Raw genomic sequence first — 26,814 nt, forward strand, 5'->3', positions numbered from 1 at the left:
ACTAATTTAACCATTTATTTGACCTTCAATTAACCTCTCTGTTAAGTGAGAGTAAACTCTTAATGAGTGAGACCATTATAAAAATAAAATTAAACATTATTTTAACTTATAAAAATATTTCTTTTACATTCAATTCTAGTCATAAATATAGTTATTAAAACTATGTATTTAAAATAATTGTTGCAGCATAGATTGTAGACTTTCTTGTGTTGTTTAAATATAAAATATAGAGTCCTAGAGCGGGAGTTAGGCCTCTCTCAGCTCAGCCTGGTGTCTGTAGCCCCTTTGGCTGGTGGGACTGAAGATTGCAGGGTAATGGTGGAGAAATAATCCATAGGCAGTCAGTTTTTCCAGAGATACTCAGCTTTATTTCAAGGCCCTAACTACCATGTGCATTTCTCCACAAGGTTTCTCAGCTAAGATTTTCTTGCAGCCTCTTCTCGCTGCCCTACAAGAATCCTTCCTGTGTCTGCTCTCTCTCCTCCCTGCAGCTTTCCCTATTCTTTATTTCCAACAGCAGCCTGTCCCTGGTGTGGATGGGTATGAGCATCCAAGTGGAATAAACAGGAAGTTGGGGAAGGGGTAATATTCTTGTTAGCATGTAAGCACTGTTATAAGGATGTAAAGAGGTATAGGTTATAAAGGATATAGATAACAGCTAATTTGAGCAAAGTAGAAATTACTTCTTTGCATATTTCTTTCTTGATTGAATCTGAGCTCAGTATTCTCTGATTTTCCAGATTACTAATTATGCATATGATACCATGGTGTCTTATTATTTTTCAACATTTTTTTTTCATTTGTGATTCTTTGTCCTTTGGAGTTAATACTGTTCAGAGGATGAGGGTATCAAATTTAATGCAGGACTTAGTAGGCTATATGTAATAGAGCGATTGGAAGTTCTGGAGGATCATTAAGTTCAGGCTTTATTGTGAATGACCATTGAAACCAAAATAATTGGGATTATGTAATCAGATTTGCATTTAAAACTAACGATTCTTAAAACATTCTGAGAGAAAGAAATCAATGAGAGAGAAAATACAGGTGCAGAAAATAGGTAGAGACTGTTGGAAGAGACTAGAGCAGGAATGAAAGTGCTTATGTATACAGTCTATCTGATTAGCATCACAAAAAATTGATTTTAGGTGAATTTTGTAATCTTAGGAATTTTTCTGAGTTATGTTTTTTCTCTGTCAGACTCAATAACTGTATTTGCCGGCATATAAAACGACTGGGCATATAAGACGACCCCTAATTTTGCAGTTAAAACATAGGTTTAGGCCTATATTCGCTGTATCAGACAGAACGTTCCTGTGCTGCATGTGCTGCATGTGTTCCTGTGCTCATGTACCACAGTGAGCCTATCACAACAAGCAAAGGTTCAAAGGTTATGCTGTAATAGACTTCCTCTCTGACTCTGGCCAATCTGAGCAGGCTTTTTACAGTGTAGATTCAGGTCCAGAACATTGTCTAATTTGCATGCATAAAAAAACCTGCTTGGATTGGCTGAGTTAGAGAGGCGGTCTGAGCAGCCTTGCAGTGATTGGTGCAAGATCGAGTTGGAAAATTCATTTTGTGGCAATATTCAGAAATTTTCGTTTAGCGGCATATTGAAACATTTTTCGGGATATACTTGGAAAATAAGACGACCCCCGATTTTCGGTTGACTTTTTTTTGTTTCAAAAGTCGTCTTATACACCGGAAAATACGTTTACTTCTCTCTCTCTCTCTCTCTCTCTCTCTCTCTCTCTCTCTCTCTCTCTCTCTCTCTCTCTCTCTCTCTCTCTCTCTCTCTCTCTCTCTCTCTCTTTGATTTCTTCTTCTACCACTCCCATTGTCTAACCATCTCCTCTACAATTCTTTGCCAAGAATATAAAAGGACACTGATGGTAAATTACTTTGGCTTTGTGTTCATCCACGTCATTATTTCTTGATGTTAAACAAATATTCAGCATTAACTACCATGAGCATGAGGTGATATGCATAAAGCTTATAGATTTACTTCTATTCCCACCAACACACTTATCTCTGAAGTTGGCACTACATTGCTATGTAATCAATAAAATCATTTTCTCTTTATGTCCAGAATTCCAGATGGTACAAATAGCTTTTTATCTCCCATTGAAAAATGGCATATTCAGGAAAAGTTTACGCCTAAATAAAATTTCATTGGCAAATTATTTGATATTCGGGTAACTGATTAAATTAATTGAGCTTTTCATCTACAATTGTTTTATGCAAAACAGTCTGTTTAATCTCTTTTCAAATCTGGATATTGAAATGTAAGGCTTTTTTGCTTTTCCTCATAAAAAATTAATCTCTCAAACAAAACTAATTGGCCAAAAAGGTATCATAAAAAATAAATTCCAATTTTATGGTTTTACACACTTTTGATATTAAAACTATGTTGATTTTTAGTTTTGCCAATAAGCCACATGCTTTGGATCTATTAGGGCAATAGTATAAATGAATGCTGTATATATTTATTATATCAACAGTATAACATGAATGCTGATATATATTTTTCAGATTTCATTCAATAAGGTGGGGCTTACCCACAGAACATATTAGTCAGTAAAAAATTATACTGGAGTTTATATGAATTCCAAGAATAGGGACCTTATAAGTTGTTAGAATTTTTTGAGGTAGATCTATCTTCTTAGCACAATTTATTAAATTGCTCATAATTCACAATGGGTGATTTAGACATCTGGTAAACCTCAGTCCAGAATAAAAAAATTACAATTTTCATGATACTTTGTTCTAATTATGTCAAGGCAATTCAGAAATAGTTGATGAAATTGAAAGCCTCCTAGGAATTGAGGTCATAAGGGAAAACATTTTAAGGTATTTGGTTTTTTTTTTTTTTTAATTAAAAGTATTTGATTGCTTTCACAACAGTTGCTCTCCTGGTAGGCAGTCTTTCCTAAGAGGATATCTTCTTGGAAAGATGCTTTTTGAAATAATGCTCTGAAGAAAAAAAAAATAGCTGTGTATAACATGAGATTTCCTTTATCAAATGTTAAGATTTTTAAATATGGAACGCTTCACGAATTTGCGTGTCATCCTTGTGCAGGGGCCATGCTAATCTTCTCTGTATCGTTCCAATTTTAATATATGTGCTGTCGAAGCGAGCACAAATCTTAATTTTTAATGGTATGTGCTGATTAGAAGAGGGTCAAAATAGGAATTTAAATAAAACGTGTTGAAAGTTCAGATCACTCAGTTCACAAAAGTTTTTGAGTATCATGTAACTTTCATACACTGAGATATCTGAATGTTGTAACTCTGAAAAAGTGGAATTTCTTCATTGATAGTGGTTATAAATTTGAGTAGCTTGAGCTGAGTTCCATAAAGGAAATTTAGGACTCAAGGTCTTAAGGGAAACTATCCTTGCTTAGTTATAGATTGAATTAAACTAGTTTAGTTGAGGAGAGATTATACACTGAATAAATCAGCTAAATTTTTTAATCTTACAGTGTCAGGTAACATGATCCAATTATGAGGACCTAATTATTTTAGTGTTAGCACTGTAGTCTTTTGCAATCATATCAATAAATTGGATGGTTCTAAATATGTGCTTAATTTTATCTTTCATGCCACAATTTAAATATGCAATGTTATGAATACTTGGTGGTTTTCAAAACTATATTTATACCAGGAATATAACCAAGGTTTGCCATGTGCAGAGCAAGGAACTCAAGTTGCTATACTATCTCTCCAGTTTTATATTTAGAATATTTAAAACTTTGGAAATTGTTACCAGGAACTGTGGATGAAGATCAAATATGTGTGAAAAATGAGTGAATTCCCAAAACATATTTCATATAAAACACAATAACTACTTAGAACATTTTTCAAAATATCAGCAATCTTCCTTAGAAAATATAAAAACCCAGGAAACATTCTAATATTGCCAGAGAAAAACATTCCCAAATTTTGGTCCAAAATATGTTGATCCTGATCAGTGAAACAGGGATTTGCTAAATATTTCTAAATAAATAAGATTCTACCAATTATTTTGCTTTATTTCTCAATGTCAACCTTTGCTTGAATAGTATTGATAGTTTTTTTAAATAACATATTTTTATTGTAGACAATAGAACTTAAGAGTTGCTCATAGTGTAGTTATTTCTATCAATATTCCAACATTAATTCCACCATCAGCACAACATTCCCTTTAACCTTTTTTTTAACCAGTTTCCCAACATCTCTGAAGCCTGCTCCTTGGCAGGTGTGGATAATTTACTGAATATTGTAAAACTAACTGATAGTGAAATTATTAAAAAAAACTTCAATAAAAAATCTGTGAAAATTTTCATATCTTACAATTGGATCTTTAAGTCACTGCCTGCAGATTCACTAAACTGTACATTAAACTGAACATTCTGTTGTTGGTTTTGTTGTTGTTTTTGTTGTTGTTGTTGTTGAGCTTATGTGGCTTCATGATAATTTCACATATAATTTGGTGTATTCCTACTGGGAAGTCATTTAAAATAATGAGGATTACACAGTCGCAGTCCATGATTTTGAGGATCTGTGAAACTGGGCTGATAAGCTCATGTAGCACCAGCTAATGTGGTTATTAGATGTAGCTGACAGGACTTCTGGAAGTACAGAGGCCTTGGGGCAAGTGTAACTGGAGAAAGGCAACCCGCCTTGGCTCCAAACTATTTCTGGACTGGAGATGTAAGCTGCAAAATCCGCATGCATGGAGTTTTTCGGCAATTATAGTCTTTGCAAAGACGTGTGAAAAAGTGGTGAAGCTAGGCCATTGGCATGGCAGTAGTTGTAGAACCGGTCTATGTGTGTGTGTGTGTGTGTGTGTGTGTGTGTGTGCATGCGTGCGTGCGTGTGTGTGTGTGTGTGTGTGTGTGTGTGTGTGTGTGTGTGTGTGTGTGTGTGTAAAATCCTCAAGGTTTCAGCAGGGCAGAGACTTTCCCAATCACCTCGCAAAGAGCCCCAGCTATAAATTTTATTTGTAATTCATACTATTAATATCTTAACACTGGGAATACTTTTTTTAAAATGAAGTTTATATGGCACTGTTCAAATTGAAATGGAAAACTGCCACAGTCCATTAAAACAAATAATTTTAAGAGGGTTTTATTTAAACACACTCAATTTTAATATCGGATCTTGGAGAAACAGACATGATAGTAAATATTATGCTAAATATGTTGCACTAGACATGTTATTCTCAGTCTATAAGTTAAAGCAACTAGCCATGCCTTTAGCTTTATTCATTCAGATAATAATAATTTAAAATGTTCATGCTTTTATAATTCATGCTTTTAACTTTTTAATCATTCATTGTAATGGCAATGCCTTAAAATAAACGTGTAATGTAACTGATACTACATCAATATAAATTTAAGTAAGTACACTTTACTTGCAACTTAAAGCAAGCTAATTCTAATAAAAAGAACACTTGAGGTTTATATCAAAAAGATTAATGTCAGTGATAACACTCTATACATTTATGTATAAAATATTAATTAAAAACCAAGTATTTCTTTTGTTTGTTTAAATGAATGTCACCTTTTGTAACCTGGAGAGATTTAATTTCCACTGCTGAATGAATTGCTGTAATCTGTTACATTTTAAGTTGCAGGGTTATCATTGGTACTTGGGCTTTACTAGAATGGCATTGATAAATGCTACATAGGTCAAACTGTAAACAGAATTTAACTAATTGAATTCTGCAAATACAGGGTAGGACATTTTCTTTACACATGGCCCACCCAAATTTAATCCCCAACATCCAATATGGTCTCCAGAGAATTGTATGAAGAGATCTCTGAGCATAGAGCCAGAAATAACACTTGATCACAGTTTATTATGGTCCAAAAATTAAAGGAAAAAATTATAACTAGAATTTTTGAGAGGATTGAAAACTACCACACAAATTACCCATGCAGGATTATTTTGTAGTGTTTAGCACACATGCAATTTTCCTAATCTACTATTGTTTTTACAATAATTTATTAATAAAATCTAAAATGGTACCTTTAAATAGCAAAGACAATATGTATGTAAATAAAGAATAGCCAAGAAAATTGAATTATTATTATTGTAATATCTTTTGGTTTATATAGCTAGAAAATGTTTTGTGTATACTTGAGTATGTGGTATTTGGTGATATGTAAATTTACCTCCACTTTTACTCCATCACTTTATTTTTGTGAAAATTTTCGTGGAATCATTGTTTCCTGATAAGTTCCTAAGAAAAACTTGATTTTATTTAACATATGTTTAGAGACAATGAAACAGTTAACATCTCTTACTTGCTGGATTTGTGATAGGGTAGAAGTACCTTAACTCTGTGTGTGGAATGAAGGTGAACAACTAAACTAAAAGAATTGGAATTTCTTACATGAAGAAGATGACAAAGTTTAGGATATAATATAATTTTATAAATCAATCATCCAAGGTATCGATGGCTATAAGAGAATGAAATAATGTCTGATATAAATCCCAAATTCAAGTGAGGAAGGAAGATAAGAGAAAAGATTAATAAGATTGAGGGGGCCGGGCGGTGGCGCTGGAGGTAAGGTGCCTGCCTTGCCTGAGCTAGCCTAGGACGGACCGCGGTTCGATCCCCCGGCGTCCCATATGGTCCCCCAAGAAGCCAGGAGCAACTTCTGAGCGCATAGCCAGGAGTAACCCCTGAGCATCACAGGGTGTGGCCCAAAAACCAAAAAAAAAAAAAAAAAAAGATTGAGCCAAGGGTTTACTTTCTGTTCTCAGAACTGGGAAGAGCTGAATTTTAACCTTACAAAAATTTTTATTAATATGATTGTAGTTGGGTTTCATTAATTTAAAGAACATAGTCCTTCACCAGTGCAACATTCTCACCACCAATTTCCCAAATCTCCCTCCTCCCCAACCCACTCCCACCTGTACTCTAGAGAGGCTTTCCAATTCCTCATTCATCCATATAGTTATGATAGTCTCAGTGTAATTATTTCTATAACTTCACTCACCACTCTTTGTGATAAGCTTCATGTCATGAGCTGGACCTTCTAGCCCTCCTCTCTTTGTCTGAGGATTATTGCAAAAATGTCTTCTATTTTTCTTAAAACCCATAGATGAGTGAGACTATTCTATATCTATCTCTCTCCCTCATAATAGAATCCGTGTACATCCATGTATAGAAAAAATTCATGACTTCATCTCTCCTGATGGCTGCATAATATTCCATTCTGTATATGTACCACAGTTTCTTTAGCCATTTATCTTTTGAGGGGCAATTTGGTTGTTTCCAGAGTCTGGCTATTGTAAATAGCACGGCAATGAATATAGGTGTGAGGAAGGGATTTTTGTATTGTATTTTTGTGTTCCTAGTGCATATCCCTAGGAGTGGTATAGCTGGATCATATGGGAGTTCAATTTTGTTTTTGGAGGAATTTTCATATCGCTTTCCAAAAAGGTTGGACTAGATGGCATTTTGACCAGCAGAGGAAAAAGAGTTTCTTTCCACATCCCTGCCAGCACTGCCTATTCTCATTCTTTGTGACGTGAGCCAATCTCTGTGGCATGAGATGGTACCTTATAGTTGTTTTGATTTACATCTCACTGATGATTAGTGATGTGGAGCAGTTTTTCATGTGTTTTTTGGCCATTTGTATTTCTTTTTTCACAATGTGTCTGTTCATTTTTTCTTCCCATTTTTGATGGGATTAGATGTTTTTTTTTTTTTTGTAAAGTTTTGTCAGTACCTTGTATATTTTGGATATTAGCCCCTTATCTAATGGGTATTGGGTGAATATTTTCTCCCACTCAGTGGGGGGGCTATTGTATTCTAGACACTATTTCCTTTGAGTTGCAGAAGCTTCTTAGCTTAATATAGTCCCATCTGTTTATCTCTGTTTTCACTTGTTCGGAGAGTGCTTTTCCTCCTTAAAAATGCCTTTAGTCTCAATGTCATGGAGTGTTTTACCTACATGTTGTTCTATATACCTATGGTTTCCAGTCTGATATCAAGGTCTTTAATCTATTTGGATTTTACCTTTGTATATGGTGTTAACTGGGGGTCTGAGTTTGCTTTTTTTGCAAGTAGCTAACCAGTTGTGCCAACACCACCTGTGGAAGAGGCTTTCCTTAGTCCATCTAGGATTTCTTGCTCCTTCATCAAAAATTAGGTGATTGATGTCTGGGGAACATTCTCTGAGTACTCAAGTCTATTCCACTGATCTGAGGGTCTGTCTATATTCCAATACCAATATGTTTTGATAACTGTTGCTTTGTAATACAGTTCAAAGTTGGGGAAAGTAATGCCTCTGATATTTCTTTTCCCAAGGAGTGCTTTATCTATTCGAGGTTGTTTATTATTTCGAATGAATTTCAGAAGTGTTTGATCCACTTCTTTGAAGAATGTCATGGGAATCATTAGAGGGATCGCATTAAATCTGTACAATGCTTCTGAGAGTATTGCCATATTAATTATGTTGATCCTGCCAATCTATGAGCAGGGTATGTGCTTCCATTTCCTAATGTCCTCTCTTATTTCTTGGAGAGTGTTTATAGTTTACTTTGTATAGGTCCTTCACGTCTTTAGTCAAGTTGACTCCAAGATATTTGAGTTTGTGTGGCACTAAAGCAGTGGTTCTCAAATAGTGGGGCATGCCTCGCAGGGTGGGGGGGCTCGAGACTCCATAAAGGGGAGTACGTTTGACCTCGGCAACCACTGTCATAACAAGCTAAGACCCGTGTTTATGTCTTTGTATGTCTCTGGAGCTGATAGTTGCTGTGTCCTGCTTCAAACCCCGCATTGCAAAATGTGCTCATTTTAGCCATTAATCCAGACATCACCTCTGAATAAAAAAATCAGCTCAAATTATTTTATATATTTTTGTTTCGCAGGTTAAGGTTTTTTAAATAAAGATATTATTTTCAGTCTCACAGGGGATGTGAAAAATGTTTCCTTCTTCCTACCGGGGCATGACAGAAAATAATTGAGAAGCACTGTACTAATGTGAATGGGGTTGTTTCCTTAATGTCCATTTCTTCCCTATTATTATTGGTGTATAAAAAAAGCCATTGATTTTTGTTTGTTAATTCTGTAGCCTGCCACCTTGCTATATGAATCTATTGTTTCTAGAAGCTTTTTGGTAGAGTGTTTAGGTTAACCTTAAAAAATTTAACCCTAATAATGAGCACAATTCTCAAGATTTCAAATAGGAACTCTATTTTTTTATATTATGTTCACTAAATACAATTGCTTACCATCCCTTTCTCAGGCAGAATGTACTGGAATTAGAAACCATATTCTGAGGTTTTGGAAAATTGATGCATGTCAGTCCTCTTGAGGAGTACCTCAATTATATACAAGAATTGCATCTTCATATCACTCTCTCTGAGAGTAAATATGGATTTCTTATTGTGTGACATAATCAAAGACATTCCTCTAGTTTTTCTCAACTTAATCATGCTAGTCAGTTAACTTTTTCTTTTTCCTTCCTTTCATTTTTTATTTATTTTAATTCTTCCATACCTACTTCCTCCCTTATTCCTTCCTGACTGTCTAGCTTTATTTTAGTTTTTAAAATTATGGGGCAGAGGTGGTGGTGGTACAGGTAAGGTGTCTGCCTTGCCACCACTAGCCTAGGACAGACCATGGTTCAATCCCCCAGTGTCCCATGTGGTCCCCCAAGCTAGGAGCGAGTTCTGAGCGCATAGCCAGGAGTAACCCCTGAGCGTTACCAGGTGTGGCCCCAAAACCAAAATAAATAAATAAATAAATAAATAAATAAATAAATAAATAAATAAATAAAAGTACATACTTTTCTTTTCTTCATGTATGAAATGACAAAACAGTGTGTTTTATATATTTATAAAATGTTTCATTTTATATTTGAATGTCCCGGTCTTATTTACCACTCCTAGGAATATATCCTAGGAACACAAAAATACAATACAAAAATCCCTTCCTTACACATATATTCATTGCAGCACTATTTACCATAGCAAGACTCTGGAAACAGCCAAGACACCCTTCAACAGACGAATGGCTAAAGAAACTGTGGTACATATACACAATGGAATATTACACAGCTGTCAGGAGAGATGAAGTCATGAAATTTTCCTATACATGGATGTACATGGAATCTATTCTGCTGAGTAAAATAAGTCAGAGAGAGAGAGAAAGACACGGAACGGTCTCACTCATGTATGGGTTTTAAGAAAAATGAAAGACATTCTTGCAATAACAATTTTCAGACACAAAAGGGAGGAGGGCTGGAAGTTGCAGCCCACCTCATGAAGATCACCACAAACAGGGATGAGTTTAGTTAGAGAAATAACTACATAGTGAACTATCCTAACAATGAGAATGTATGAGGGAAATAGAAAGCCTGTCTAGAGTACAAGTGGGGGTTGGTTGGGGAGGAGGGAGATTTGGGACATTGGAGATGGGAATGTTGCACTGGTGATGGGTGGTGTTCTTTACATTGCTGAAACCTAAACACAATCATGTACGTAATCAAGTTGTTTAAACAAAATATATATTAAAAAAGAAATTATTCAGGAGAAATTTTGAAATCCTATGGAAAGATGTCCAAGCTTATAACAAAACAACAACAACAACAACAATGCAACAACCATTAAGCCCAAATGATTGCAAATTTGGAAAGCTTCCTAAATTTGCTTAGAAACATTGGAAGTCTTATAGACTTTCCAGCTGTAACTGAATTTATCACATTTTTACAGCCAAATGCACTTGTGATATGTTTGCTATCTAGTTTATTTTCAAAACTCTGGCCAAAAACAACAGTAAAACAATATAAACTAAATAAATAACATTAAAAAGCTTTTTAGGACCTATTTTTTCCCAACTGGGGAAGTTGAAAACAATATTATATCTTCTTTTTACATCTTAACCTTTAAAAAAATCTGATTCTCTCTAATACACACACATTATATATATATATATATATATATATATATATATATATGTATATATATATATTTCTCTTTTAGCAAGCATAAATATAATATGGTTGTCATCCTATAACCACTTGCTGTTATCAATTTAACTTGCCCTGTGATTGGTCACATCATTATCACATTTTTAAAAGGAGGAATAATTTATTACCATATTTTCCGGAGTATAAGCCGACTTTTGAAACAAAAAAAAAAGTCAACCGAAAATCGGAGGTCATCTTATATGCTGAGTATATCCCGAAAAATGTTTCAATATGCCGCTAAACGAAAATTGTCTCAATATTGCGACAAAACAAATTTTCAACTCGATCCTGCACCAATCACTGCAATGTTGCTCGGACCGCCTCTCTAACTCAGCCAATCCAAGCAGGCTTTTTGTGCATGCAATTTAGACAATGTTCTGGACCCAAATCTACACTGTAAAAAGCCTGCTCAGATTGGCCAGAGTCAGAGAAGACATCTATTACAGTATAACCTTTGGACCTTTGATTGTTGTGATTGGCTCACTGTGGAAGATACAATTGCAGCACAGGAACATTCTGTCTTATACAGCAAATGTAGGCCTAAACCTATGTTTTACTGTAAAATTAGGGGGTCGTCTTATACACCCAGTCGTCTTAGATGCCGGAAAATACGGTAGTCATCACTAGTTTATTAAATAAATTTATGTATCTGCGATTGATTTGACTTCTGTTTTCAGTTAACTTTTTAGGATAATTGCACAATAGGCAGAGGGGAAAATAAATAAAACATTGTCCTTTGGTGATGAGGTTTAGGAGCAAAATAGCAATAGCAGGGTATTAGTTCATTGATGCTGATCAGTGGTCAGGATGGCTTGTTATAAGAATGGCAGAAGTTGCTTATTTGGGAGACTAAGAAGTGCCTTATTGATAAGATGATTGCCATGCAAAAAAGAAAAACATAGGAAGTAGGCAGAAGCATCTCAGTTGGAGAAACCAGCATATAAACTTTGAGGAAGAAAAATATTCATTGGGCTAGAATGAGAAAGTCAAAAAAGTTTGGGTCAGAGCATGCAGGTGCTAATATGCTATTTTAAGGAGTCAATCTAATTTGATATGCAGAAAAAGCTCCCTGGGAGGACTGATTTAAGAAGCTCAGGTACATGATATCATTTATCTTTTCAAAAGATTTTACACAGTTTTAGATATATCTCCCCTAATTTCTGGAAATATTTATATATAAAATACCTAAGGAAGCTATAAATGATTAACATTAACAGAGAGAATGAAAGCATTCATATTAATAGAGGAAGAGCTATAGATTAGTTAATTCTCGGTAGTGAGGCATTATCTAAGCTTAGATATTCATTTAACATTTTTCAAATCTAATATGCTGACTTGTTTACATTTTGATAACATGGAATCAGTGTGTTAAAATTGATAGTATATCAAAATTAAATTTACAGCATATTCTTCTTTTAGAAGTGAGTAAAGAAATCACCGATTACGATAGCTAACATCTTATATTTGATGCATTTTTGTACACGGTTGCGATTGTGTTTGCAAATATTTTTACTATATTTACAGTTACTCTAGGCACTTTACAAAGTGCTTTGCATACCAACTATTTTGCTGAGAGAATGGCTTTTTGAAACCACTTCTCCTTTATATTTATCATCCCTTTTCATTCTCAGGTAGATGGTAACTGAGAGGCTCTCAGTGCTCAAACTGGGACTCACAGAAAACTGGGATAAGCATCAATAGTCACTTGATCCATCTCTGATACCCTCACTGATCCTGAAATGACAAAAATCCAGACTGACTAATAAGTGTTCTCTCTTATATGCTTATAAGTTTTATCTAGTAGTGTGTTTTGAACTGAGAAGTATCCATAAGAAGCAGTCAGTTTTTACTGTAGATGCTAAGGACTGGCTTAGAACAGAAACCACTGGAAAAGAAGAGATTTGAAAGTGTCCAGTGGGTTATCACTCAAGTTTCTGAATAAGGACAGGACTCTAGTCATCTTTTATGGCTGCCTTATTAGGTGAACAAACTGCCATAGTTACACAGACACACGCACACATATGTATATATAGTTATATATATATATAGTTACTTATATACTTATATATGGCTATATATAGTTACTTATGCTTTTAATTTGTTTCTATTCCTGCTAGTCATACTTGTATCAACATTATAACATTAGAAGAAAAAGTTTATATCTCTCTTTGACTCATGTAGGAAAAAATGAGAAGAGATCCCTTCCACCACATCCCCCTTTTTGGTTTTGGGCCACACCCAGCAGCCCTCAGGAATTACTCCTGGCTCTGCACTCAGAAATTGCTCCAGATAGACTCTGGAGAACATATGGATTGCTGGGGATAAAACACCCACCCACCAGTGGACCTGGTGCAAGGCAAATGTCCTACCCACTGTGCTATTATTCTGGCCCCTGAGGAGTTATTTTCAAAAGAAAATAATCACTGTGAAAGGAGCAGTAAACATCTTTAAAGTGACACTGTTTTTATTATTACAAAGAAGGTAATGCTTAAGTATAGTGTTTCAAGGTTGCTTTTTCCTTATTTGAATATAGTGAAATACCTAAGCTAAAGGATTTATCATTAAGAAATAGTGTTAGAAGTGAGTGTTGAGTGTTGTGGAAGTTAGTGCTTGAATGTTCTTTTCAGTTTCACTAGTACACTAAAGAATAAACAAGGGGCCAGAGCGATAACATAGCAATAGGGCATTTGCTTGCACGTGGCTTCCCAGGATAGACCTGGGTTTGATACCCAGCATCCCATATGATTCCCCGAACCAGGAATGATTTCTTCATGCTTAGCCAGGGGTAACCCTTGAGCATCACTGGATGTGGCCCAAAAAACAAACAAAAAAACCAAAAAAAAAAAAAAAAAACCAAAAGAAAGAATAAACAAAGGGGGCCCGGAGAGATAGCACAGCGGCGTTTGCCTTGCAAGCAGCCGATCCAGGACCAAAGGTGGTTGGTTCGGATCCCGGTGTCCCATATGGTCCCCCGTGCCTGCTAGGAGCTATTTCTGAGCAGACAGCCAGGAGTAACCCCTGAGCACTGCCGGGTGTGGCCCAAAAACCAAAAAAAAAAAAAAAAAAAAAAGAATAAACAAAGGGGAGAAGATAATATATCATATTTTCTCCAAAAAATGTAAGACAAGACCAGAGATGCTTAAAGGATTGAATGCATGCTTTCTATATAGGAGGCCCTAATCTAATATTAATCCCTAGTATTAATCCCTAGTCCAATATAATGTTCTTGGGCATAACAGGAACAAATTCTAAGCACAAAGTGAGGTGTATCTCCTGAGCACATTTATGTGTAGTCCAACCTCCAGAATGCAGTGAAAACTTAATTGCTTTCCAATACTTTCCTAAAATGAAATATGTGTACTGATATAAAATATAACAGTATAAAAGAAATGGTGAAAAGGCTAAACCCAGAAGTTTAGAAGTGTCAGGAAATGAAGATCTTAGTTTACAAAATGATATCACATATGGAACTATAAGTGTATCTAATGGTCAGAGATCCCTAATTAAGGAAGAACACTATGTAAGTGGAAGAAATGGATAGGATTCAGGAGATAGATAAATGGGCATGAACGAGGCTTCAAATTCCATCCCCAGCAACATATGTCCTCAGTAAGCATCACCAAATGTGGTCCTTGTGGCCCCAGCACTGAGGGACATTGTGTTAATAGGTTTAAGTATTGATTCATCTAGTTCAGTTGGCTGAGTATCACTAGAGCTGTCCCTAGATTTTTTTGAATATTGTTTTGAGATTGCCCCCCTTGAATGAAAAACAAAGTAAATATATATAAATACTGCATGTCAAAATTAAGCAGAATCAAATAGGCTAAATAAAGTTAATATTCAGGAGAGGATAGAAGAGTCCAATTCAATATTTGCTGTTTGTTTAGGGACTTCCTTTAAAAAATAAACATTTATAAACAGTATGAAATTGATAGGAAACTTGCAAATCTATAACAAGGAGTTCCTATTCACTATGTTTTGCTTTTTCTATATTTGGCACTTTTTTGTAGGTTACATCTGTTGGAAATAAAAAACATATTAATATATTTTAATATTTAAATGTACCACTATTTTCAGATTTTCTAATTCTTGCCTCATGTCTCCTTTCTCTCACCTGGAGTAGTATAAGGCATTTAGTCATCAATTCTCTGCTTCTCTTCATGTGACATTTCTAAGAATTTCTGAATATTATTTTATTTGTTTTTTTTTGTATTTGTGACATTTTTAAGCATTAGAGCAAATATTTTGTAGAAAGTACCTACACTGAAAATTGTTCATCTTATGATTGGATTAAAGATATGAATAGGAAGGACCTAGGCACAGTCTGTACTTAAGGAAGTTTATGTTTCAGCTCATTAAGAATGGATTATCAATGTATATTATTTGAACTTTGCAGGAGATATTTGTACTATCTGACCACATATTGCAGTATTGCTGCCTATTCCTTTTCTGTTCAAAATACATCATAGATTTTACACAGTCAAAAAATGCTTAAGACAGTTTTCAACAGTTCCAAAAATAAGGAATAGACATTTAGATGTACATTTGGGAAAATAATCTCAACTTCTTTTTAAGGTACACAAAGAACATGTTTTTGACTGCCTATTATCCTGAACTCATTTCAGGACATTGCTTGCAGTGCTAAACAGCAAATAGGTGACAATTATATTTTATGGCAATCTTCCGTTGTTATCTAAATATGGGCTGTCTATCAATCCAGAAAAAAATTTCAATGTTAAACATTCAGGGTTAGCAGGATGTCCTCAATCATAATCAAAAGATCATGTATCACTCAATTTTAATAGCTTCCAGTTCTGAGTAGGGTAGGAAAGAGTGAATTGGTTATGGGATCAAAGAAAAGTTTGTACTTTCCCTTTGCAACTTACAAACTAATTGCCAAAGTTGCTTTCATTATTTTTGTCACTTTGTATTTTTTTTTATTTTGGTTTTTGGCCACACTTGATAACTCTCAAGGGTTACCCCTAGCTCTGCACTCAGAAGTCACTCCTGGAAAGCTTGGGGGTCTATATAGAATTCCAGGGATCAAACCCTGGTTCCTCCTTGGTTGTCAGCATGCAAGGCAACACCCTCCTACTATGCTATCACTTTGGCTCCACTTTATCTGAACAGCGAGTATGTATATGTATGTATATGTATGTATATGTAATATATATGCATAATATATAATAATAATGCATCAGTGAGTTCCTACAAATGTTTACTTTAAATTTTTATCATCCTATATAGTTTCTGAACCTCTTTAAGCTTCTAAAATGCTTATACTATTTGTGCTTTTCTTCACATGTACTATTGCTTGTCTTGCAAAATATTATGATTAGTACATATAAACACATAAGCTTATGTAACTTCCTCTGATCTGTATTATAGTTTCTTTTTCCCAACATTATTAACAGTTGTTGAGCAGGATAATTTTTGGGTGCTAGAGGGTGAAAATTACTCTTTCTAAGTCTTCCTGAAATCTACCTAAAAGTGAGTATAGGTTTCTGTCACTCTCCCAGTTTAACACCAAAAATGGCTCAAAATTGTGCTCAATAGACATTGGACTCTATGTGTAAGATAACTCCTAATAAAGAATCAGAGATCAAATGAATAAACAAAACAAATCAGTTCTATATAGAGAAACTTTAAAACAAGAGCGTTTATAAAATGCATATATAAAATGTGATCTAAGAACATTATAAATATATCAAAGTTAGAATTTTTCTTTCCTTTTTTCAGCTGTCTTTTCCCTGCCATGAAATTCAAAAATCACTCATCACTGTGAGAGATTGCAGTAAGCTTACTTTAAGACACTCCACAGTAATAATCTTGCCAAAGACTTAAGGATTAGTACCATTAATACTATGATAGGCAGATTTATTTTCTTTAGTGATTTGACAAAGTCAGTGGCAATTTTTTCTGAATTACATCAAAGACATACCTTCGTGATATTCTTTAATTGATATATATTAGTCAATATATTTTAATAAGAGACAATTAAAATTTATAAATAAACATAAGAGAGGTCATAAGTATACATACATTCTAGAGTTGAAGCCAGAAAAAAAAAGTAAAAGTAAAAGAAGTAAAAAGATGGGAATATATGCTTCACATAGGTAATCCAGGGTTTGGCCTCTGCTATCATATGCTTCCCTGAGTCCAACTGGGGAATTCCTCCCACCCTCTGAAGCATAATATTGAGAAGAGCTCCAAAGCTCTAAAGCTCTTCTCAACAGGTATGGCCTCTCTAATATTCCAACCCCCCAAACAAAAGAGGGAAAGAAGAAAGAAAGAAAGAAAGAAAGAAAGAAAGAAAGAAAGAAAGAAAGAAAGAAAGAAAGAAAGAAAGAAAGAAAGAAAGAAAGAAAGAAAGAAAGAAAGAAAGAAAGAAAGAAAGAAAGAAAGAAAGAAAGAAAGAAAGAAAGAAAGAAAGAAAGAAAGAAAAGAAAGAAAGAAAGAAAGAAAGAAAAAAAGAGAAGAAAGAAAGAAAGAAAGAAAGAAAGAAAGAAAGAAAGAAAGAAAGAAAGAAAGAAAGAAAGAAAGAAAGAAAGAAAGAAAGGAAAGAAAGAAGGAAGAAGGAAGGAAGGAAGGAAGGAAGGAAGGAAGGAAGGAAGGAAGGAAGGAAGGAAGGAAGGAAGAAGGAAGGAAGGAAGGAAGGAAGGAGGAAGGAAGGAAGGAAGGAAGGAAGGAAGGAAGGAAGGAAGGAAGGAAGGAAGGAAGAAAGAAAGAAAGAAAGAAGAGAAAGAAAGAAAGAAAGTAAAGAAAGAAAGAAAGAAAGAAAGAAAGAAAGAAAGAAAGAAAGAAAGAAAGAAAGAAAGAAAGAAAGAAAGAAAGAAAGAAAGAAAGAAAGAAAGAAAGAAAGAAAGAAAGAAAGAAAGAAAGAAAGAAAGAAAGAAAGAAAGAAAGAAAGAAAGAAAGAAAGAAAGAAAGAAAGAAAGAAAGAAAGAAAGAAAGAAAGAAAGAAAGAAAGAAAAAGAAAGAAGAGGGGCCGGGCGGTGGCGCTAAAGGTAAGGTGCCTGCCTTGCCTGCGCTAGCCTTGGACGGACCGCGGTTCAATCCCCCGGTGTCCCATATGGTCCCCCAAGCCAGGAGCAACTTCTGAGCACATAGCCAGGAGTAACCCCTGAGCGTTACCGGGTGTGGCCCAAAACAAAACAAAAAAAAAAAAAAAAAAAAAAAAAAAAAAAAGAAAGAAGAAAGAGAGAAGAAAGAGAGAGAAAGAGAAGAAAGAAGGAAGGAATGGGGCTGGAGTGGTGGAGCAGCTGGTAGGGCATTTGCCTTGCACCTGGCTGACCTAGAACGAGCCATGATTTGATCCCCCAGCTTCCCATTTGGTCCCTAAACCAGGAGCAATTTTGAAGCGCATAGGCAGGAGTAACCCCTGTGCATCACTATGTGTGGTTCAAAAACCAAAAAAAAAAAAAAAAAAAAAAAAAAAAGGAAGGAAGGAAGGAAGGAAAGATCAAAGGAATGAAGGAAGGAAGAGAATAACTTAGAGGAAAATCATTATTCAAACTACTTTATCTACTAATATATTTCCTAAATCAAAGGCCCATTTCTTTGAACTAAACCACTTCATTTTTATTTTTTTTTTATTGAAATACAACTAAAACACCAGCCCTTTGGAATTGAGAAGTGGAAAGTTCATCACAGATGGTAGGTGTCTCCTCTTATCTGGTCAGCTAATGGGTTTGAACAAATCTGTATTTAATGCCTTTCTCCTGGAAATTTTCTAATCAAACCTTGGAAAGTCAACTCTGACAAATATCATTCTTTAACCCACTTCAAAGGGTATTTGAAGATGAAGGTAAAGGGATTCATGACCTTGGAACCTTAAATCAGCATGACAAGTGAACCAAACCAGTAGTACCTTTATTTTACATAACAGGTGTGTAAACAATTACATGTGTGCAGCTGTTTAGACTCCAAATTCTCCATGGAAAAGCCAGAGATGATTGTTATGTAAAAAGTGTGCTTTATCCCTACAGAATACATTTAATAAAACTGTGAGGTATGTAAATTTGCAAGAGGTAGAAACATTTTGAAATTTGACTATAGATTCTGTTTATATTAAGAAATTACACTTATTAGTGTAAATCATCTGAATCATAAATTAGCATAATAGAAACATCTCTGTAATAAAAAGCTGCCATTCTATTACTACAAAGCTTTATTTCTACGAGACTTTATTAGCAATGAATATCAAGCAGGCCAGGAGATGTAATATATTGCCTAATGTGGAACTGTAGAATGGAAAACATACCCATGAATATGCAAACTTTATTTCCATACATAAAAAATAGCTCTATAAATATATGTCCAACAAAACCAACATGGTGGCTGTTACAATATTTTCTTAGCATACTACATACTGCACATACCTGTAATTATAATATATCCAAAATGAAACTTTGCCACTTAGGAAATGAAAGAGTAAATGAATAAATGTACACTCAGGGTCACTGTAAGCATTTTATTCTGAAAGACCTTATGGAAAGAGTTGGTATGAAGAATAGGAAAAGGAGAAAAGCAGAGCATAGAGAGAAGAGATAATGAAAAGTCATTAAAAATGCTCAAAGGCAAAAGAAACTGAGAACTGGCCTATAGTATGAATTTTACCATCTCAGCAGGGAAGAATAAGGGTGAAGGAGGGACAGTTGGACAATGGAGGAGGAAATGGTGAGGGTGTTGTGCTGAAATGTTTTGTACAGAGACCCTTACCATTAACCCTATTTTAAATCAATGATGCCTAAAATATTTTTTAAAAAAGAAGAAAGAAAATTATATCGCTTTGAAACCTTAATCCAACTTTTGCGGTTCTTGCATTATTCCCATTACAAAGAAAAGTGACAGAGGCTCAAAGAACTGGGAACTCATCCTTTGCCTGAAGTCTTTCCTAATGTGAATTGGTATTAAGGGATGAAGCAAGTACCATTTATTCGTATGGGAAACTGGAGCCAAAAAAATAATGTTCCTAATCATAATAAAATCTTAAATGAATATTAACACTTAGTAAACAAAGTTTTTCATAAGAAACACAGTTTGTTTTTACATAAAGTAGATATGAAGCTGTTTTATTTACCAGAATTGGGAAAACTGGAAACAGACTGGAAGACAGAGAGATGGTGATGATGGGCTGAGTAGGGTGATCCTTGGAGACTAGGATGGTGAAAAGTCTAGTGTGCAAGGAAGTGCAAGGAAAGGAGTAGGACTATTTACTAATACACCACCCTGGTCTGAATCTATGAGAAAAGGTAGGACAGTAAACTCACACCTGCTTTATGTTCTCTAGTCTCCACATAATAGGAGGGCAAGGCATGTTAACTACTGTGGTAGGTGCAGAATATTTAAATGAGGACAGCAAGTCCAGACTTATGCATCTAAAATACAATTCATGAGGGTATGTAAGATCTTCTGAAAATCTTCCCTAGACCTGTACATTCTTTCCATTATCCTTTTGCATCATCACCATAAAGCTTCCAACGGTTAAAATTTTCAGCTAAAAACACTTTACAGTCAGCTTTTGAACAAGTTCACAAATCAGTGGCTTCCTCACCTGGGATTCTGTTATGTCCAGTTTTCTGTGAAGAGCAATACCTTTATGAACTCTGTGAGTTTTTTTACTGATTTCATCAGATCTACCTTTCTAACTATGCACAAAACAAAAGCCATAGAAGCATACACTCTCACATGTCTAGCTCCATGGCTAAAGTAACTTGATAATGAACCTCTGCAGGTATATGAGGAAAGAGACTTGTAGTGTGATTCTTGATCAAGGTGATCACTTTGCTACAAAGGCTGCCATAAAATACACATTGAATGCAGGTGCTTTCACCTACCTTGTGTTTTGACTTTAGTTGTAAAAATGAAAAGTCTCTGATGTTTTTTTCTCCTGGTTGCAATTGTAAGAAGTGATATAAGATGTACAAAAGCAAAATTGGAAAGAACTTTGGAAAAGTGAGGAGTATAAACTATAGAAGGATGGTAGTTGGTAATAGATTATATATCTATGCTAGTGATAGATCATATCTATGGGTTAATATTTGTTTTTATTTCTTTGGCTGTGATTTTGTTTTAAGGCCACACCCTGTGGTGCACCGGGTTATTAAAAGTTTATTCCTATGAGACTAATCTCAGTTGAAGGTCCCAATCTCACAAATATTCTATCACTCATTGAATAATCTCTCTTGTTCCAATGTAAACTAAGCCAGCAAATTTCTACACTCTGGGAATTTGCCCAAGCCTGTCTCCACCACTCTACCCATATTCTGATGACACTGCTCTATTGGTAACATGTGGCACAAATAAAATGCACAGACAGTAAGATTATATTTATGGATACAGCAACTTCAACCCTAAATTTAGACTTGGGGCCCTTATCACGAGTGTCTCTAATATCTCATCTTGACATAAAGATCATCAGATGACTTGCAGTTAATGGTGGTTAGGAGTAGGTGAGAAGTTGCAGCTAACTTTGTGTAATATTTGTGGAATATCAATTCATGCTATATATATATGTCACAGAAACTGTCATATTACTTGGGATTTAAACTTAATCCTTGTTTTTCCCTCATGACACACAGTCTATACATGGTGCTTTCCTTACCTTCTATTTTCTGGAGATAAAAAGAGAGTAAGAAAGGGCTCATTTCTCTTGAAATAAAATCAAGCAGCTTTCCTACATTGAATGGTAAAGTGCCTTTTCAGTCTAATCACTTTTTTTCTGCTTAATGTAGGAAATTAGAGAGTTGATGAGATGCCACAAGCTCCCATATTCTCTCTCACTGCACATAAAGCTGTGCCTCTACCATCAATCAGGTAATCTTAGGTTAGCTGCATTCAGATTTCAGGAAGATGCAAAAAGTAACTCTGTGTGTGCCAACTCTCAGAATTATTCTGAAAGTATGTTAGCAGACATAGTCATGCACCGCTTCTTCTGTTTCCTGGGGCCATGTGTGACCTCTTGTTTTATTAGGCCTATTATAACTCCCATTGTTAAAGACTAATTACACCTGTTCAGTGTAAAAGGTATTGTATTTGTGTGATTAAAAAATAGAACTGGAATTGTATTGCAAGATTCACATTTTAGCTATTCCTCTCAATATTCCTGTGCAATATTACATAACCAAGAGACCCACAATTTTCTCATCTGGAAATTTTGATGGTATTTACTTTTCAAAATATAAAACGTTTTAAATAATATATTTAATTGCACCTCTGACACACATACTCATACTTATGCATAATGATTTATTCAAATGTTTTATACTGTTGCTACTAAGATTATAGTCAAGAAGTTATGAGGGGCAGAGCTAAGAACAAAGTTATCTTTACACAATAGAAAGAGAATAGGTGAATTGCAAACAACATATTCTCTGTCAAGAATGTCGAGTAGCAAAATGGAGTTTGTGTGTTTGGGATGAGACATACACATTTACAAAATTTCTCATCTAAGAAAGTTCCAGTTTCTTTATTTCACATTCACTATCACATATTATCACAACTATGAAGATGAACAAATTATGCTTTACACGATTAAGGTAATATTTTGTTTGTTTGGTTTGGGGCCACACCCATTTGACGCTCAGGGGTTACTCCTGGCTATGTGCTCAGAAATCTCCCCTGGTTTGAGGGGACTGTATGGGACACCAGGGAATTGAACTGCGATCTGTCCTATGCTAGCGCTTGCTAGCAGATGCCTTACCTCTAGCGTCACCTCTCCAGCCCCGAGATTAAGGTAATTTTTTCTTCAGTAACACAAATCAGATTAAAGCCAAATTTGTTTAGCAGTAAAAATCCAAGTTCTTCACACTTTACTTCTTTTGTTTAGCCTGTCTAGAAAGATTTTAGCAAATCTTCACAAACTTAAGATAAATGACATTTGGATATGTAACCAGTATATTACTGAGAATGTGATAATGGGAGTAAATTTTTATATAGGTATAGTTATAGATAAAAATATCTTTATGTAAGATAATATACCTATTAAGTTTGTAATGTCAAATGCATTTTCTTTTTAGAAAATGACATTGGCATACTATACTATATAATAGGTTTTTTGCTTCTTGATGTTATATTAGGACAGTCTATGACACTTTCCACAGTTCTTTTTTTCCACAATCCTTTCTCTATATTTTTATATAATCTTATACATTTGAAACTCATTCTTTTTCTCTCTGTAACACCTATTATAATTTCTTCCTTAATAGAATACATGAGAAGAAAACATAATTTCTTTAGGAAGATGAAAGCTATGATGAAATTAACTTTTTAAATTTTGCCTTTTAAGTAGTGATGGTTTTCAGAATATTGAAGAATAATTGAATGCAGAAATCAACAATATAAGTTAGTAAGGATTGATTCAGGAAGGAAAGAGTAGAGAGAACAAGAGAAAAAGAGAAGAGGGCAAGAGAAACAGAGAGGACTAGGAGAGAAGAGGAAAATATGAGAGAAAGGGTAAAGAGAGAAAGAGGGAATCTTAAACTATGGAAGGCACAGAAGGAAAACAAATTTATTAAATATTGGATGTAGCATAGCACTGCATCATCTATCATTTGTCTGAAATTTCAAGACTAGTCTTGTAAGAGCTAACTCTGTAATTTGAAAATAATGATATTCTATATAATTTTTTTATATTTCAGTAATCTGAAAATCCAAATTAATACAATCTATCTAAAGGAGAAGCATATTTCAATGAATCAAGGTGTATGCAAGTTTGGGGGGGTTATTTATTTATTTTTGCATGTATATTTTATTAACATCAAATGCAAATAGAGATGTGTTTACAGTTTGGTATGTGCATGTCGCCTATGGAGAATGATATTTCTTATTTCTCAGGGATTGTATGTCGTGTTTCCCATCATCTGGGAAAACAACATTCCAGAGTATGTTCAGAAACATGAGTAACACTGAGCGACAGAAGACTTCAAGCAGTGTTGCTCTGACGCAAAGGCTGCCATCTCACTGAGTGGATGAGTATGGGATATGACTTAATAAAATTATAATTAAAAAGAGATTTAATTGATATTGTTTACCATTAACAATAATGGCCAAATGACCATGACACAGCATTTGCATGTTGACTGGCACCACCTTTACCTAAAATATTACTGTTGAAAGATTCTTGCCACAATCACCAGCTCCTACTGTAAATGTCTCTTTCCTCAAGGGAGGCTCCCTTATCCCTTATCACAATGCATCTATGCTGGGGGACAGAGACTTACTTCTTTAGGAAATTTTAATAGATACAATTGTGGTTCTCTGCATAGTGGTGTAAGCAATCTGGATGTTCCTAATTTATATTGAAATCTTAAAGTGGATGATTTACTTTATCTTTAAAATGAATCATTTCAGTGAGAATGAGCAAAGATGTCATTAGTGCATAAGACCTCTAATACTACAAGTTTCTGTATTCTAATATGAAGTTGTATAACTTATATCTCGGAACAGCATCTTCTCTGAATTCCTTTATTAATTCAGACTTGTTTCCAGTTATTTTGTAACATTTTGTGATAATCTCCCCCCTATTTAATAAGAAGTACTAATGTGCTTACGGAAACTAAACTCATTTATTTCCCAGTGATCTTCTCACAGTTGAGACCTGAAAAAGTCTCCCAGTGTGTAGCCCTACAACACGAAGCTTCTATTTATAACTCTGTTAATGATATTGTGATTTAAATGGAACAAAATCTGAGAAGGCAAGTCATCGGGTATGTTAAGCAGATCTCTGGGAGGTAAGGATGTTGTGGAATGGGAACAGGATTCTGTAAACCTGTGAACTTTTTTATGATGATGCAAATAAAACTTGTTCCAAAAGACAACAAATCATCTGGTTTGTTTTTGAAGAAGTTATAATAATTATTATTTTGTGTTTGACTTTGTAAGTAAACTTAGGTATCTTGGCAATACAAAGTAGCATTTGTTTTTGGTCTAGGTAATGCCTATTCAGCTTCTTCTCTAAGAAACTGAAGAGAAAAGAAATATGTATAAGTGTGTCCAACTCTTGAGCATAGTGATCCTAGTGTATTATATGAATAAATTAGACTATTCAATCTTATTAGGACATCCGTTACTTAACTGATTTTATTCTATTAACTTATAACTATCATTGTTTACTATTTGAAGTTACAAATGGAGACTTGAGTTTTCTACTTTATAAATATATACTTGTGGTGAGTACTCTCATGCTTTAAAATCACACATGTCTGGTTTCTTCAAATCATCATTCTAACCTTAAATGGAATTTTTAGTTCCTGAACTGTTTCATGGGACATTGCTTTTGATATTTCTGAGGTCTTAATAGTTGACTTCAAATTTACACCCTGGAGTTGATCTTAGATAAGAGGCTTTTATTTAACTTTATTTTCTAGCAGCCTAAAATAATTTTCTGGGGCTGGAGGAGTGGAGTGGTGTACAGTGGGTTAGGAACTTGCCTTGCACCCAGTCAATCAGGTTCAGTAGGTGCATTTCTCAGTACTCCTTATGGTCTCCTGAGTTCACCAGGAATGATCTGCATATAGATAAAGGAGTAAAACTGAGCATTGCCAAATGTGGACCAAAACAAAATAAAACAAAATTTTAATTTACTATATTTATTTATATTTAAATTACTATATTTATCTATCTATAAAAATTTATAAAAAATATGTACATCTAAATTCAGATGTAGATTAATTAAAATTATTCTTAAAATTATAATCAAGCGTAGTCTTCTCTTTAGTAAATATCTATCTTATTTTACTAAAAAAGAAAGCAGATGATACCTTTTATAGTCCATCTGGAAATATTCATCACTATCTCATCAAGTTCATTGGGTGCATTTTATATTTTACACATTATGCATGGTGATAATTTTACTGAAATTTCTGTAACTTCATAAATTAACTTTTCTCCTATAATTTTCAGGCCTTTTTTTTTTCTTTCACTAAGAAATTCTCAAGATTTTGTCTTCTCCTTGGTTCCTAAACCACTGCCTTCAGTTATCATATTTAGGCAACATAGATGTTTTACTACAATTTACTTTAACATTATAACAAACAAATATTATATGGGACTTTGCTTCTAAGTTAAATTTTTTCTTTGCTTACTATTGGTGTCTCACATAATACCTTATTACTTTAATGACAAAGAGATGAATTCTTTCTCATGATCATGGTTTTTGTGGCTCAGAAATTAAGATTTGTACAATGATGTAGTTTATTGCTATTTCTCTATTTAGGGACTCATATTTTGGAACTGAAAACATCTTGAGATGTCTTGACCTATGTTTGTCTGTTGACTCTGAACTCAATTGTTTATACACTGGAGCATTTGAAATGGTTTCTGCATTTAGTATGGCAACCTGGGAGCTTGTATTTCTTAGTTAAGTCTACAAGCAAAGTGTTGGTTCTCTAAAGCTCTCTTGACTTGTATAACTCAATAACTGAAGTTATATATTCTATCTTATATAACTTCCCATATATATGCATATATATACTTTATTGATTAAAGCAAATATAAGACCACTCAACTTAAATAAAAAATATATAAACAGTTTTTCAAGGAAGAGAGTATCAAGTTAACATAGTAGCACATAGAAAATATTCTTGCAGCTTATCTTTGGAACATATTTAATTCACTGGATAACAAAATACTGCATTACATGAGGTAGTATTGTTGTTTTAAAGAAAGCAAGTAACCTACTATTATAAATATTTTCCAGTTTTTAATAAATGTATTTCACTTTTAATGAGGGAACTTCAACCTCTAAGCACCACTCCTTTTTTACATTTTTACTTGTCTCTACCACTGTATTAGACCAATTCTCTCACTTCATGTATGATTTAAGGTAAGTTATAGAGAAGAAAGA

General features: G+C 34.4%; 1 non-coding gene across 1 annotated transcript; it reads right to left on the reverse strand.

Moving 5' to 3' along the window:
• Positions 1-3,031: 3,031 nt before the first annotated feature.
• Positions 3,032-3,138, reverse strand: LOC126028979 (U6 spliceosomal RNA). Its single transcript, XR_007502644.1, has one exon. It is a non-coding gene; the product is annotated as a U6 spliceosomal RNA (small nuclear RNA).
• Positions 3,139-26,814: the final 23,676 nt, after the last annotated feature.

This window comes from Suncus etruscus, chromosome 14, assembly GCF_024139225.1.
Source record: "Suncus etruscus isolate mSunEtr1 chromosome 14, mSunEtr1.pri.cur, whole genome shotgun sequence".
NCBI lineage: Eukaryota > Metazoa > Chordata > Mammalia > Eulipotyphla > Soricidae > Suncus > Suncus etruscus.